Source organism: Parasteatoda tepidariorum, chromosome 12 (assembly GCF_982258835.1).
Source record: "Parasteatoda tepidariorum strain Cologne lab strain chromosome 12, Ptep-v5.0, whole genome shotgun sequence".
NCBI lineage: Eukaryota > Metazoa > Arthropoda > Arachnida > Araneae > Theridiidae > Parasteatoda > Parasteatoda tepidariorum.
In genome coordinates, this window is record NC_141766.1 from 63,353,559 (window position 1) to 63,368,486 (window position 14,928).

The 14,928-nt window shown below is 30.1% G+C and overlaps 1 long non-coding RNA gene across 1 annotated transcript in view; it reads right to left on the reverse strand.

Moving 5' to 3' along the window:
• Window positions 1-802: 802 nt before the first annotated feature.
• LOC107440710 (uncharacterized) overlaps window positions 803-14,928 on the reverse strand; it is a 142,112-nt gene continuing 127,986 nt past the window's right edge. The window contains exons 2-3 of the long non-coding RNA XR_006225388.2: window positions 11,861-11,949; window positions 803-2,184 (exon numbers count right to left, since the gene is read on the reverse strand). This is a non-coding gene — a long non-coding RNA (uncharacterized LOC107440710). The remainder of the gene's footprint in view (window positions 2,185-11,860; window positions 11,950-14,928) is intronic.

The following is a 14,928-nucleotide window of genomic DNA, read 5'->3' on the forward strand; positions in this document are numbered from 1 at the left end:
TGGCATTAGTAACAACCACAACAACCGCAGCATCCTTAAGAAAAGGAAATTTAGTCTTTTTTCATTAATTTTACATGAAGCACCATTTTTTAAAACCAGAGCACGCTAACAGTTTAAATTATTATATTTTAGTTAATAAACTGTCACTAACGTTAACTCAAACGTGCCTAATTTAATTAATTAATCCCCATCGGCAAAAAGTGTCATATCTATGAAAATACGTTAAATGAATGTGAGTGCATAAAATAAAAAGGGAAATAAAAAATGCATAAAATAAAGAAGGGAACAACCCAAAAATACGCCAATTAATTGGAACAGACGATAATTTAAATTACAAAATCATACTTACTCCAAGTGGACATGACTTTTTTTTTATTTATTTGTTCATAGATTTGAATTTTTGACCCTCAAAATATAGAAAAATTGTAAAATTCAGTCCCAATAGTATAGGTAAAAGGGCGATCGAAAATTTGGAACCCTGTTTCGATATATCTTGAAACGTTTTTCCACGCAATGATGAAACTCGTTTATTCAAAGATTCACAGTAAAAGTTAAATAAATAATAATTACTTAATTTTTATATTGTATTACTTAATTATAATCGGCAAAATTTTGAATTATAAGGTATAAAACTTTTGCTTTACTTTAGGTGACAAAATACAACATGTAAAAAAGTTTCGTATTTTTTTTTTCATTTAATATTGCACTTCTTATTATTATGTAAAAATTTGTACACGAAGCAGTTAAAAATTGTTTTTGGCTGTAGTAGAATAAATATAAAAAACAAAGTTATTCAAAATTATTTTTTTTTACATGGAATTATCTTTTGATCTCAGAAAACGAAAGGAGGGTTGGCATATACAGTACACTGCATTCTTCTTAAGAAACTAGAGTTAATTCTCAAACTATTTCAAAAATATTTTTAAAACTTGTCAACAGAGGGCGTAATTTTCCTAGTAAAACTATGAAGTCAGAATCATTTGAAATGCAGTTCCACTGCATTTCAAATGATTCTAACTAAAAAAATTTAAACGGAATTACGTAACTTTTTAGCTTGGACTGTGAAGCATTTTTTCTGCATATATTAGATATTTTGAGAACATTATTTCGTAACTTTTGGTATTCAGCAGTCGAATCTGTTGAAAAATTTTGAAATTTACTTTGAAACTTGGTATAAATAAATTTCTTCTGTTTTTCCTTATTCGTTTTCTTCCTTTTACCAATTTATTTAATTATTTTTTTGGACACCAGACAGATGCTTGCTGAGAATAACGCTGGGAACATTTTTTTTTCTGTTGCATAAGATTTTTTTGCCGATCTTAGATATTTTCGTTTCAAATCTGCAATCTGTTTCTCTCTCCAATTTACATTTTTTTAAATGATATTTTTAGTCTATTTTTTGTCGAAATGTACAAGTTTAAAAACGTTATATACAACAGGGGTGGCATAAATGTTGCAACAAACTTCCAGGAGAGTTTGATGCAACATTTATGCCCATCAGAATAGCCTATACCGGGAGATGTCATCATACGCCACTACGCTCACTTCCCCTATTATAAACTGTTTCTTTGCATGCTTCTAAAAAGGTCATAATAGGAAAGCCCCCCTAGCCGCTTACGACGACATTTCCAGTCATGGGTTCATAGATAGTTTTAATCCTGATGCTGAGCCCTAATTCTCCTAGAAATTTGTCGCAACATTTACATCTTACCACTTGTTATATATATAACGTTTTTAAACTTGTCAATTTCTACAAAAAATTGAGTAAAAATTTCATTCAACGAAAAGTGCTTAGGTGCGAAACTAATTTCAATTTCAAATTCCCACATTCGTATTTGGTATAATCTAGTATTTCAAATTCCCAGGTTTCCAGGTTTGTATGAAATCACCAAAAATGTGTTTCCTAGCGTAATTATTCACATTTTTTTAATAGCTGTTTTTCAATTTTAAAGAGATACTAAATACTAATGGGCTTAGTGTTCTTAATTTTTTTAACATCCAGTGTACGTATTTTGATCTAAAAGAATAATGCAACGACTTTTTTTCATTATAACTATTATTAAAATAAACATTTTGTTGATCTCTTGTCACATATAGAAAAACTGTAAATCACATATCCGAACTCTTTTCCATATGAAGCAGACCTTGAAAGTTTCCTAACACACGTTTCAACTTCTGAAAAATCTGAAATGAAAATATAAAGTTCAAGCATCATTAACATTATAGGACATTTCAGTTTTTTCTATCATTACTATCTTTGCATTGTAGGAGTAAAATATAACACCTTTCTTTGTTGCAATCGCAACCTTCGATTTATAATCTTAGGTCATGCATTTCATCCATGTCGAAAAAGAGAGAAAAAAAAAACGCTCTTTATTTTATAATTTGTAAAGCTTCAATGCGTTCAATGGAGTAATAAAAATATACAATATTAAAATCTAAAACAGAAACAAATGCGTTTATTTATTGTATATTTATTTCATCTGAAAAAAGATTGAATGAGTGTAAAAAAACTGTTTTTGCATTCCTCATAGTTCTTTTCAATTCAAAATAAAAGAGCTAAATTTAGCGATAAATAAAAGTGCTTCCCTTATCAGAGATGCTAACTGCTCAAGATTCGACTAAATATTAAAAAAAAAAAGAAAAGAAAAGAAAACGAAAAGAAAAAAGGTGGAAAACTTGAATTTGCAGCTGCCAACGTGTTAGGAGGATCGACATGACTCTAACAAACTGGTGTATCATTTAAGTCTTTAAATTGAAGTAATGGTGAATAAAAACCCTTTAAATCGAATTTACTAAACCGAAAATATTAATCAGCCTTCTGAGCAAGTTGGCTTATAACCCTTTTCTAACATCATTTAAAGTTATTCTCTAATATTTATAATTAAATTAAAAACTTCATTTAAATCTTTCAAAACTTAGCTTAAAATGAAAGATTATTATGAATAAAACGATGAAAAATTTCACTCTTCACATTAAATATTTTCAAAACAATTAGTTATCTTTCTTTCATTAATTTGTTCAGTATTGCTAATGCACATCCCGCGGGGCGGGGGACTATTCAGACTATATTAGTGGAACAAAATAGTGAACCGCTGTATTAGTCTATCCTGCAATTTTATTTCATAAAAGGGCGAAGATTTTTTTGAGAAAATTTGTGTATGTTAACCGGCTGAATGCAATGCTTTGTGCTGGTTACATTTTCCATAAAGGTAAATTGCAGTAACTTAAAATCTTTTTTGGTAATTATTTAAGAATATTGGTTATTCATTAGATAAGTATGCATCCTTTTGTCAAAAAAAAATACCGTCAAGAAGTATGTAATTAATGTCGAACTAGTAAGTACGAAGTTCCTCACCTTATCTGTACAGTACGCAAAATATTAAACGGTTCACCCTGAATAACTTTTGATCTAAATATCGGTCCTTTACGTTCTGGGAGTCAATGTTTCAAGGGGGAGACCTCAAATATAAGCGAATTAATTATTATAGACAAAATTTTAAGTTACGAAATCAGACCCAAAAAGGTACTTTCTCTGGATAAACGTACCTTTCTTTCCACGCATTCGGACACCCCAAATATAGGGGATAGCCGAAAATTTGGACCCCTAAATGTTAACTTTACTTTTATGTGTATTTCACCATATCTCGAGAACTTTTTAAGGAAATAATAAAAAAAAATTGCATATAATTACAAAATTCGTTTGTCTAGAGATAATTTCACCTAAATAATGATTTCTAGTAAATTTATTTTTTTTAAATTTCATTTAATAATCGTTGATAAAAGTTTGAATTGTGAAAACACAATTTTTTACATAATTTCAAAAAATGCAAATTTAAGTGTCAAAATATGAAGTTTGAATGAAATCGGTCGAAAAATTCCTGAGAAATCAAATTTTAAAAGTATTTTTAAAAGTAATAAATATTTATTGTATAAAAGTAATTGAATTTTAAAAAGTACTTTTTCACCCCATATCCGAAATCCGATTTCGTTGAAAAAAGGGTATGTTTATTCAGAGAAAGTACGTTTTTGTGTCTGCTTTCGTAATTCAAATATCGTCTGCACTTATTAATTAGCATATTTGAGGTCACCCCCTTGAGTCATTAGGTTGAGATCTAGAACGTGAAAATCCGATCATTAGATCAAAAGTTATTCAGTGTGATTATTTTGCGCACTGTTTATCAATAATACTTTCTTGAATAAAAACTTTCTTGAAGCATCTTGTCTGAATTTTGCAAATGTTCGAATTTTCATTTTACTTATTTTTTCCTATCAACCATTCGATGACAAATTTTTAAACTATGAAAAAGTTGGTTAGTTTTTCACTTGTTTATTATATTTCGGTTAATGTAAACTTGATTGCATTGAAGAGAGAACTCCGATGACCTTCCAAAGAGCTTAACTCCAATTCCAAATCCGACCTAAACTGAATAAAATTTCCGCCACATCCCAGCAACTATTAACCCTTTGCACTCGGATGTCCCCACCACTTTAAAATTAAGAAATTTTATATCTTAATAATTAGTAAACACATTATTTTAAGAATTTAAAATTTTTATGAGAATAGTATATTGTGTATTTTAAATGTTGCATTACCGATATTAAATCAAACAGCATTTAATAGTACTCGGAGTGCAAATGGTTAATATTTTTGTGTAACTGTTATCTTTAAATTATAAACTAAAATTGTGCTTGATTAGAATGAAAGGGCTAAAATTACATTTCGTATTATAATATAACAGTTGAAGACATAAATTTTAAGAATTATATTTGTACAAATTATAAAAATATACAAAACAATTATAAGAAAAACGCATCACAAACACACTTGCACTTACAAAAATGTCTTATAACAACAGAATTGTATAGAGTCTTATGTTAACAGAATTGTAATATTCATGAAATAGGAAACTGTTACAACAAATTCATTCGTGGAATTCTTTAAATTAACTTAATAACTAGGTTAAACAAATTTGGTTTGGTAATTCATAAATTAAACGATGACTAATTAAAAACTTACTGGAAATTTTCCATCGTTTCAGTTATTTTCTGTTTCAATAGTTCGTTAAAACTTAGGCTGAAAAATGTTTAAATAAGAGTTTTTCTATTTTATTTTATAGCCAGGGTTGAACAGTTGACTCAATTCTGAGTTTACGAACACCAATTTTCAACTCAGTAGCCTTGGAATCTTGAATCCAATAAAGAAGACAAGGGAACTCCTGAATCAAGAATTGGGAGAAATTTGCCATCGGAGAGGACATTTTGATCTAACTCACCCACTTTTGCGTTACCCGGAGAGGAAACCCACGAAAATCTCCCACTCTGGACAAGGGGATTCTAACCCATGATCCGTCTTCCACTGAGGATATTTTCCTTCCGCACTGTGGACAGTTTAATCCGGGTGCGTAATTCGTATCGACCAACCATCACTAGGATTTGAACGCAGTTCACTTAATTGGAAGGCAAGCGCCAACACGGCTCTTAAATAGGAGTTTAATATTTCATAATTTTATAACCGTCGTTGAACAGCCGACCCAATTTGATTGGTTTACGACTACTAATGTTCAACTCCATAGTCTTATAATTTTGAACATAATCCAGAAGGCAAGGGAACTCCTGGATCGAGCATTGGGAGAAATTTGCCTTCGTGGAGGACTTTTTGATGCAGCTAACCCGCATTTGCGTAACATGGAGAGGAAGACCACGAGAACCTCCCACGGTTAGCCTGACGGCACGGGGACTTAAATAAGAGTTTGTGATAATTTCATTCAAGTAATATACATATTTTAATATGATATTTAACTAACTGGAGTCGGAAATTCTTTCAACGCTGATTTCCGCAAAATTTTCTTTGACTCCGCCAACCCAGGCTTCACTTCTCACAAAACATCTCAATAATATTTTGAAAAGTTTCTTGCTTCAGCTACCACTTTCATGTCCAAATATCGGAATTAGTAGAATTTGCATTTTTTTTTTTTTTTTTTTTGTAATCGTAAAATGTTGGTGGCAAAAGTTTCATCATCTTTTGACATCATTTTTGCTACTACTTTTAATACGGAATTAAATACTGCAGAATTTAATATTAACTATTTAAATCCTATATAAAATGCATTCTAGCATAATTTAACGTTATTAATAGGAATGAAAGAGGATGTCAACTTGAAAAAAAAGATGAAATTCTTCCTCTGTATGTATATAGTAAAAAAAAAACTAAACTGAAATAATTTGTTGTCTCCATTTATATTTATAGATTTTGGTGAATAAAATCATTTATCTTGTGATTTTGTAAAATTTAAAGGTAAATGAAATAAACTGTTTGAGTGATCTACATTTGTAACTGTCATATTTAGATTTGGTTCGACGATTTTTAGTATAAAAATAAGAATTCTTTATTCAGATAGATTCTTTTATAATTTTTTCAAATGCAAGATCTTACAAGATAAGCATTGAGTAGCTGAATTTTTGCGCGTACTTTTTGTAGTCTATTCTTTTCGCATAGCAGAGCGATCAGCAAGTAAGCAGAACGTTTGTAACCCCCTTTATGCACATTCTTTTTTCTTTTCATTTGTTTCCTATTTTGCCTTCGACCATTTCATTTCCTCGAAAACGTTCGCTCCCTTTTTTTTCTTCCTCTTCCTTCGCCTTATTCATTCTCAGAATTTCTGCGTCTTTCTTATTCTTTTCTTTTAGAATATCCTTTATTTTACTCCTTCCCCTCCTTTTTTTTTCTTTAATATTCCTTCCTTCCCTACGCAGTTCGAAGGAAGAAAAAAATAAGAAAACTGGCCGAAGCTTTTTCTTGTTAGTATTTGAAATCGGAAATAAAAACCAATATCTAACAGCCCCACTGGCAAACGGGTTTGCTACCGGGGCTTTCCCCAGACTTTAGCAGTTCACTTCCTCCCACCTTCGCTTTCTTTTTCCACCCCTTCTTACCGTCCATCCCTTTTTCGAATAGAACATTGATGGAAGAAATATCTATAGATATATATATGTATTTGTATGATAAGAAAGAAATGCAAAATTCATTCAAATAGGGTTTTTTTTTTCCCTGCTTGCCTCCCTTTCTTTTTCTCTTAGTCTATAGGACCGCCTTTGGCAATGACAGGGTTCGCTCCCCCTTAAAACTCCATGCAACTGATGCATGAAAAATTTTCCCCTTCTACGCCTTCTTTTCCCCTCTTTTTCTTCTCAATGTGGGTAATATTGGAAGAAACGGGGAAGAATTTATATATATATATATATATATATATATATATATATATATATATATATATATATATATATATATATATATATATATATATATATATATATAAATTGAATGGAAAAGGCCTATTCTCTAAACATCAATGAAGAACCAGGGGCGTGAGTCATTCTCAATGGGATTCCAGAAATGAGAACCGCTTAAGTGAGAGACCTATAAATGGGATGCATATAAATTTTCACAACGTCCAATTTATATTTTCAGACTATTGTTTTCAATCTATAAAAACAAAAATGAAGTAACAGGTTACACCTTCACAAAAACAACTATTCGACGCTGTTGCGAATTTGCTGAAACAAAAATTACTTTAAGAAAATATATTAGAAGAAAAATATATTCTTGAGAATTCTTCCTCTAAATTTGGAATTTCTTAAACTACAGAGAGTCCGTTATATTTAGTGTCTCTGTATGAGATTCAGCACTAGATAAATAGAAAAGTCTTGCTTTGGACCTAAAGTGGAATTTTTTTAGCAGATTTTTAAAATATATATAAATAAAATAAAATATTAAGAACTTTAACATTTTTTTGCACAGCCGTATAAGTATTTCTTTGAATTACTTGTGTTTAGTTGGGTACACAATTCTTTTCATTCTAATTTATTAAGCTAAAATTATATTACCCTTACTACGACTAAGAAAAATATTTTCTGAAACTACGGAGAAACCTTATACATAGTTAGAGTCTAATGTCATGAAATGACATCAATGCAATGAATGAAAATTAGTGTAAGATAAATAGAAAAATCTTGCTTTGGTTGATTTTGTTAGCAAAAATAAATAATGTGAAATAGAATTCAAACACGGCACTGTGATTTACCTGTAAAGCACCAGTCAAATTTTGACTAAAACTTTGAAAGGCCTGTTATCTAAATACATACCTGCCAACTTTTACGCATTTGGCATAAAATGTTATTTTTATATTTAAAGTGGTAGCAAATATATACTATTTTTTATTTTATGAACTTAAATTTAAAATGATTTCGATCACCAGTATTCTTAAAAAAATTTAGCATATATATTAATATGCATTACATTCATGGTCGTCAGCTAAAGATTTTTCAAATACAACATATTTCTTTGCTTACAATTGAAAATTTAATTCCATTTTGTTACCACTGGGAAAAATTATACTTTAAGGGATTAAAAGTTGGCAGGTATGTAAATATCACTAAAGAACATGGGCATGACTCATTTCCAATGGAATTCCAGAAATCTTGAATCAGAGACCTATAAATAAGATGTTATGTATTTTTTCGCGAAGTTCAATGTTTATTTTCTAACTATTATTTTAAATCCACCTCTAAAAACAGAAAGAAGTAAGACTCCAACTATTTGATGCTGTGGCAATTTTCTGGAAATTAAAACTTCATTAAAAAAATTACTGGAACTAAAAAATTTTTTTATATAACCTCAAATATATCTCTTCAAATTACTTGCGTTTAGTGGTGGACATAATTCTTGAAATTCCAATTTATTAAAATGTAAATGCATGAAAATAAAAATCAACGAGAATATAATAGAAAAGAAAGTTCATAAATGAACGAGTTTCATTTCTGTAAAGAAGAATCTTCATCAGTGACTAAACAGCAAATGATGGTAGAGAAAGTAAAGAGACAAACGCGTAGTTTAACCGAAACAGTTTTTCTTTTGTTGAATAAATCTATTAAACATGCTACCACTAGGAAAATTATTTTCTGAAACTACGTCTCTGCATGAAATTCAACTCAAGGTAAACAGAAAAACTTATTGGATTGATTTCGTAAATCGAAAATAGACAATGTAAATTAGAATTGATGTAAAACATTGAAGGGAAAAAGCCTATTCTCTAAATATCATTGAAGAAGTCAGTAAAGTTGAACTGTTTGAGCATTCTAAGCTGTAAAGAATAGATGCCGTATGGTTGTTGAGGATTCTTAGTAGTAACAATATTCCTATTTTAATATTTCAATTTTATTCTCAAAGCTAATCTTAAATTGCTTCACGTATCATTAATTAAAACATAACAGATACAGTATAAGAAATACAGTATAAGAAAAACAATAAGTTTTATTTACTGCGCATAAGTTGAAAGTAAATAGAACTCATAAAATAAGTTCAAAATGTAGAGAAAACGTGGAAAATTTTACGGAACAATGAAAAAAAAGGGGGGAAGAAAAATTATAAGAAACCTGAAGAAAAAAAATCCGAAAAAAGGGAAAAAAATTAATACAAATCCGAAAAATAAAAGATATAATCTTTTCATCAGCTCACTCAATTATATCCGTAAAAAGGAGAGCTTTCCAATATTGTATCAATATAGCCAAAGCAAAGTATATCAATATAAGAGTGTGAGGAGCACTCAAAAAAAATTTACAACAAAGAAAATAGAACGCATTAAGAAAAAATATCATGTAGAAACAGAAAATAAAAAATAAAATATGAGGAAAAAACGAATATAAAGAAAAAACGAATATAAAGAAAAAACGAATAAAACATGAAACGAAATCTATAAAGCGAGTAGCGAATTCAAATAAACTTACATGAACGGGAAATTTTTCGAGAATGATTTAAAATATTTTCGTAACAAGATTGCCAGATTGCAAAATATGAAACCAAAAGCGCAAATTGAGGTAAAAGCGCAAATAGAGGTGTTTCGAATTAAAGTGCGTTCTTACTGCATTACTGAAGTGCGTTTGATTTGTTAGTTACCAAGGATGGGTCCGAAAATGGATGTGCGCAAAGTAATATTATACTGAATAATTCAAAGAAGTTGACAATTATTAATTTTAGAAAATTAGCATTTCGATAAGAAAAAAATGAAATCGAAAAGTGAAAGAAACATGAATTGCCTGTTTTGCACATAATTTTAGCCACGGATTTGCCCGAAATGGATTTGCACATAGTAAAAATTATATAAATTAAGAAGTAAATTTTTTAGTAAATTTATTTATAATAATATACAATTAACTCAATAATTTTTAATTGGATATCATTGAGTCAATTGTATATCATTGCAAATAAATTATCAGCATCTTGCAAAACTGCACTTGCAGTTCTTGCGCAGTAAATAAAACTTATTATTTTTCTATATTTTCTTCCTTAATCTGTCTTTTTTTTTTTTTTTTTTTTGTCTCTTTATTGTGTTGTGGTCAAAATTAATGGCTGTCAAAATCATTGTGAATCAAATTTGTTATATATTGAATGGTAAAGCTGTTAGTTCACTACCAATTATTATTTACTACCTTTCAGGAAAAATCCCTCGATAAAACGGAAAAAGTTGGGAATGCTGATGCGAATGTTTTGCTTGATAATTGCTAATAAAATTACTGAATTATTAGCTTCTATTATTCGTTATTTTATGATTTTCTATTATTTTACAAAAGCATGGGGCATTGACGATCAAACGCATACTTCCTGAAATTTAAAATTTTCGTAAAGTATTTTTTCTAATAGTAGGGCGTAAAGTATTTTTTCTAAAGCGGCATTTTAGAAACCTTTTTATAGACAGAACACTTTTATTTGCCTTTTTATTTGCCTTTTTAGTGCCTTTGTGAAAAAAGTGGTAGTATATGTGCTTAAATTAAGTTCAAAAAGTGTGCTTAAATTAAGGGGATAATTTGCATTGTTTCAAAATTTGAAATTGGATCATTTCAGTTTATCAGAGTTGTTCAGGACAGCGGATTAATATTTTTTGAGTAGTAGTCTCTTAATGTATGAACACCACTGTTTTAAGACTTATGTGATATGCTACTTTGTTACATATAAGCCGTGTTGAGCTTTTTAAAAAGTTGGCGAAATTAACCGAAAATCTGCTAATTTCAGTTCGTAGTTCTCTACCGTTTTTGAAAATATTGAGAACATCTATATGTTAGAGACTATTTTATTAAACCAGTTATGCCCAAAAGTTGCCTGCGTATGATACTATCCGAAAAAAGTGGTAGCACAAATTTGTTTATACGTGGATGTTACTTTCCATCACCTACTGCTTTAAAAAAAGTAATGCGCCCTACTGAAGTTTCAATTATAAATGAGTTATATAGTATGAGTTATATAATATGGTAGATAAAGCTATCTTTTTTATGCAATATTAATCCAAGTAATTAATTACTTAAGATACAACTTTTTTTTATTTTGAAAAAAGTAACTGTCTTTTTGCAATACATAAACGGGCTACTATATATATGGTAGTTTTGAATTTTCCATTTATCAGAAATAATTTGTGGCCAGTGGAAGAAATAACGGTACATCCAGATTCTAGACTAACAGAACTCGATAATTTGCAAGAATCCACCAAGTCGTACTTTTAAATGATGATTTTTATAACATTTACGAAACCAATTGCTAATAGAGTGCCGCGGTTTTTCAGTGGAAATTTCGTTTCTTCGTCATTTATTCGAGGTAATAACATTTTAGCAAAAGAAAAACAAATAGACCATAACTGTTCCTAATGTTGCAAAACAAACAATAAATCTCGCTTTTCCTTCGACCATGCCGTCGCATCTTTTCTTTTAAATTGCTATTATGCTTGAAAATTTATGGAAGTTAAAAAAATTTATTTAAGGAAAAAAAAAAAAAACGCTGATTAGAAAAGTTTTCATAAACAATACATCTTACTTGGTAGATGCCTTTTCTTTTGGATCTGAAACAAAACTGGAGAAGAAACTCAGATATCACCAAAATTCTTCTAAGGTTCTATAAAGGACCTGAAACGAATGAGAGTATTTTGTTAAAACGTTGAAGGGGAGATGAGTTTCAAAATTTTCCGATAACTCAGTCCATTGTTTGCTAATTACTGCCGATATATAAATGAAAAAAGGGGATTTATTGGGAGCGGAATTTTCCACCTCTACTAATTAACAATCATGTTTGGTGGTGGTTTTGCAGAATGAAGGAAAACTGGGGGCGTAGGGTCGGTCTCAACGAAAACTATTGCAGGCGTAGGCACTAATTTTCTCATACGAATTATTGCTTCCGGGCTCACAACTGGAAAACTCAGCAAAATGCTGGGGAAAAAGAATACTTATTCTTCGATTGATTGACTGAGTCCAAACACAAAAGAAAACGTAACGAGTTCCCTCACCAACTCACCCCACTTAGTCCCCTTAATAACAAAATGGTACTAATGACTAGCAAGATTCGAATTAAAATGAATAAGGCCTCCCACATGTAGAAGCAAACGCGACAAACTTATTATTTTCATCTGTAGAAGATCATTATTCATTTCACCTTTACCGTTTTTGTTAGGTAAAGACTTGTTTTACCAGGATTCACTCAAAATGTATTTGATGATGGTTTCTGATTTTATAGGAGGATGGCGCTGAAGTTCCATTGGGGGATGCTCCGAACTATTCCCATTGTCTTCCCGTTTACCTGGACTTAGTCGGTTTACCAAACAATAAGCAGACTCCATCATCATAATTAACCGTTTCTATTCGAAACTTGTCCGAATTTCCGTTCCATGTTGTGTGGATATCAATGTGGAAGGGGGTATATTTTCCTTGGACGGAAAATTCCGTTAAAAGATATTCCGGAAATGCAAGATCTCGGAACAAAGAAAGACTTCTCATCAAGTGACGCATAGAAATGAGGAAGCATAATGAAAAGGAGAAGCAGGGGTAGTAGATTAGGGAAAAGCCCTTTTCCATACTTCTAGCAAACGATAATTACCGTTGGGATGTTTCTACAATGGCTCTGAATTATTTGCAGTTTCCAATTCGCACCACTCGGGAAAAATTCCTTTTCTCTTTCGGAGATACAAACCTTCTTATTTGGCGCATTATTTACATAACACAATGCGTAAATATAATTAAAACAGATATGGTTAAATGGATTATCATTAAAAGCACTCGAAAATTTTCAACGCAGCTAATCCCCACGTGACAATATAGTTTGAACTAAATTAAGATACCAGAAAACTTTACTTTCTTCAGCGGTGAGTTTTTTCAATGACTTTCGAACTTAGAATTGCCATCAACTAACGAAAGCAATTAAATACATATTTTGAAAGAAGCTCAGAACATAATTATAGTTTTTGCTTTATTTTTGAGCAAAGATTTAAGAACAATAATAATTATTCGTGCTTTGCAATAATCGTCAATTTCATTGTTAGACAAGTCGTTAGAGGTTTTAAAAATAGCATTCACGTGGCATAAAGAATGCATGCGCATTAACTAACGTGAATGCTTGCCTCTTACAGTAACTGGATTAAATAAATAATCCCAAGAAACGGAAGCTTTAAGATATTACTTGATTAATAACTTAATTTGCTTCAAAAATATACGAATTGGAAATAGCAGCTGACAGGTTTTAAACGATCAAAAACAAGCACCCATTTTCAGGACTTGCCAAACGTAAATGAGTGTTTTGAAATATAAAAATTCAAGTTGCCCACGAAAAAAAGCCAGAATTTTCATATTGTATTCATATTTTTCGTTGGTAACTTTACGTTTTATATTTTAAATCACTTTGTTTTTTATCATTCTAGTCTAGCAAGTCTTAAAAATGAGCGCCTATTTTTGAATGCTTGAACATGTTGACTGTTATTTCTAGTTTGCATGTTTTTGAAGCGAATGAAGTTTTTAATTAAGTAGAAGCTGGATTATTTATTTAAAAAAAGAATATCTGCTCTATTCTAATCTGCCTATAATTGTGCAAACGCTTTTAAGACATATACAGGTGTTGGACAAAAATATGGACACACTATCTCAAGGTGAACAATATTTCTTTTTACAGCAGATGTTTTGTTTCATTCCAAATTGTTGAAAGATCATGAGCTTAGAAATTGTGTCATTTTTACCCATGTGAAATTTAGATCGACCAAGTCTTTCTTTTTTCTAGTTTGAATACCAGCAATTCTGAAATCATTATGTAGGATGGCAGTATTTATATTGAAATGTTCTTTTATTTATAGTGGTATTGAAAAGAGAAAGAAGCTTTCAGGCTTTTAGTTGACGCAAAACTAGGGAAAAGGACTAATTTATAAAAGCTTTAAGCATGATCTTTTAAAATCTATCCAACAATTTTGTCATGAAAAATTTCTAAAACATTTACATCTAAAAGAAAGATTGTTTACATAGATTTATTATATAAGTCATTCTATATTTTTGTCCTACCTCTGTATATGAGAGACTAAAATATTTCTAAGTCCCTACGGCGCGTAAAATTTTTTAATGTGGTACGGGGATTCCACACACTTATAAAAATGTAAGAAGTTGTAAAAACTCAATTTATTTTTTATTTATTTGTTCAATCGTAACTATCACCCTAACATAAATAACATTTAAACCTAAAAATTCCTTTGCAATCATCTTCAATAGTAAACCGAAGAAAATATGCTAATAAAAGTGACTAATATTTACTCTTTTTTAGTAAATTTTTGCTTTTTGTTAAACTAAACTTTTGACACTTTTAGGCTCTTGTGGCATTTCTAAAAGGAGAGAAAACATACCTAGCTTAAAATTTTCATAGTTACCAGAAATATTACTAATTCAAATAATATAGGGGTGACAATAATATTTTTATTACATTAAAGTGAAATTCCTTGTCAATAGTTTTTAGTTTTCGCATTTAATGGTAATGTCTAAATTGGTTCCTCTGCTAGAAAGAAGTTAAATGTTTCAGAAACAAAAAATCGGAAAGTAAAATGGAAAGGAGAATAGGTTGGTATTTGTGAGGAGTAAAAT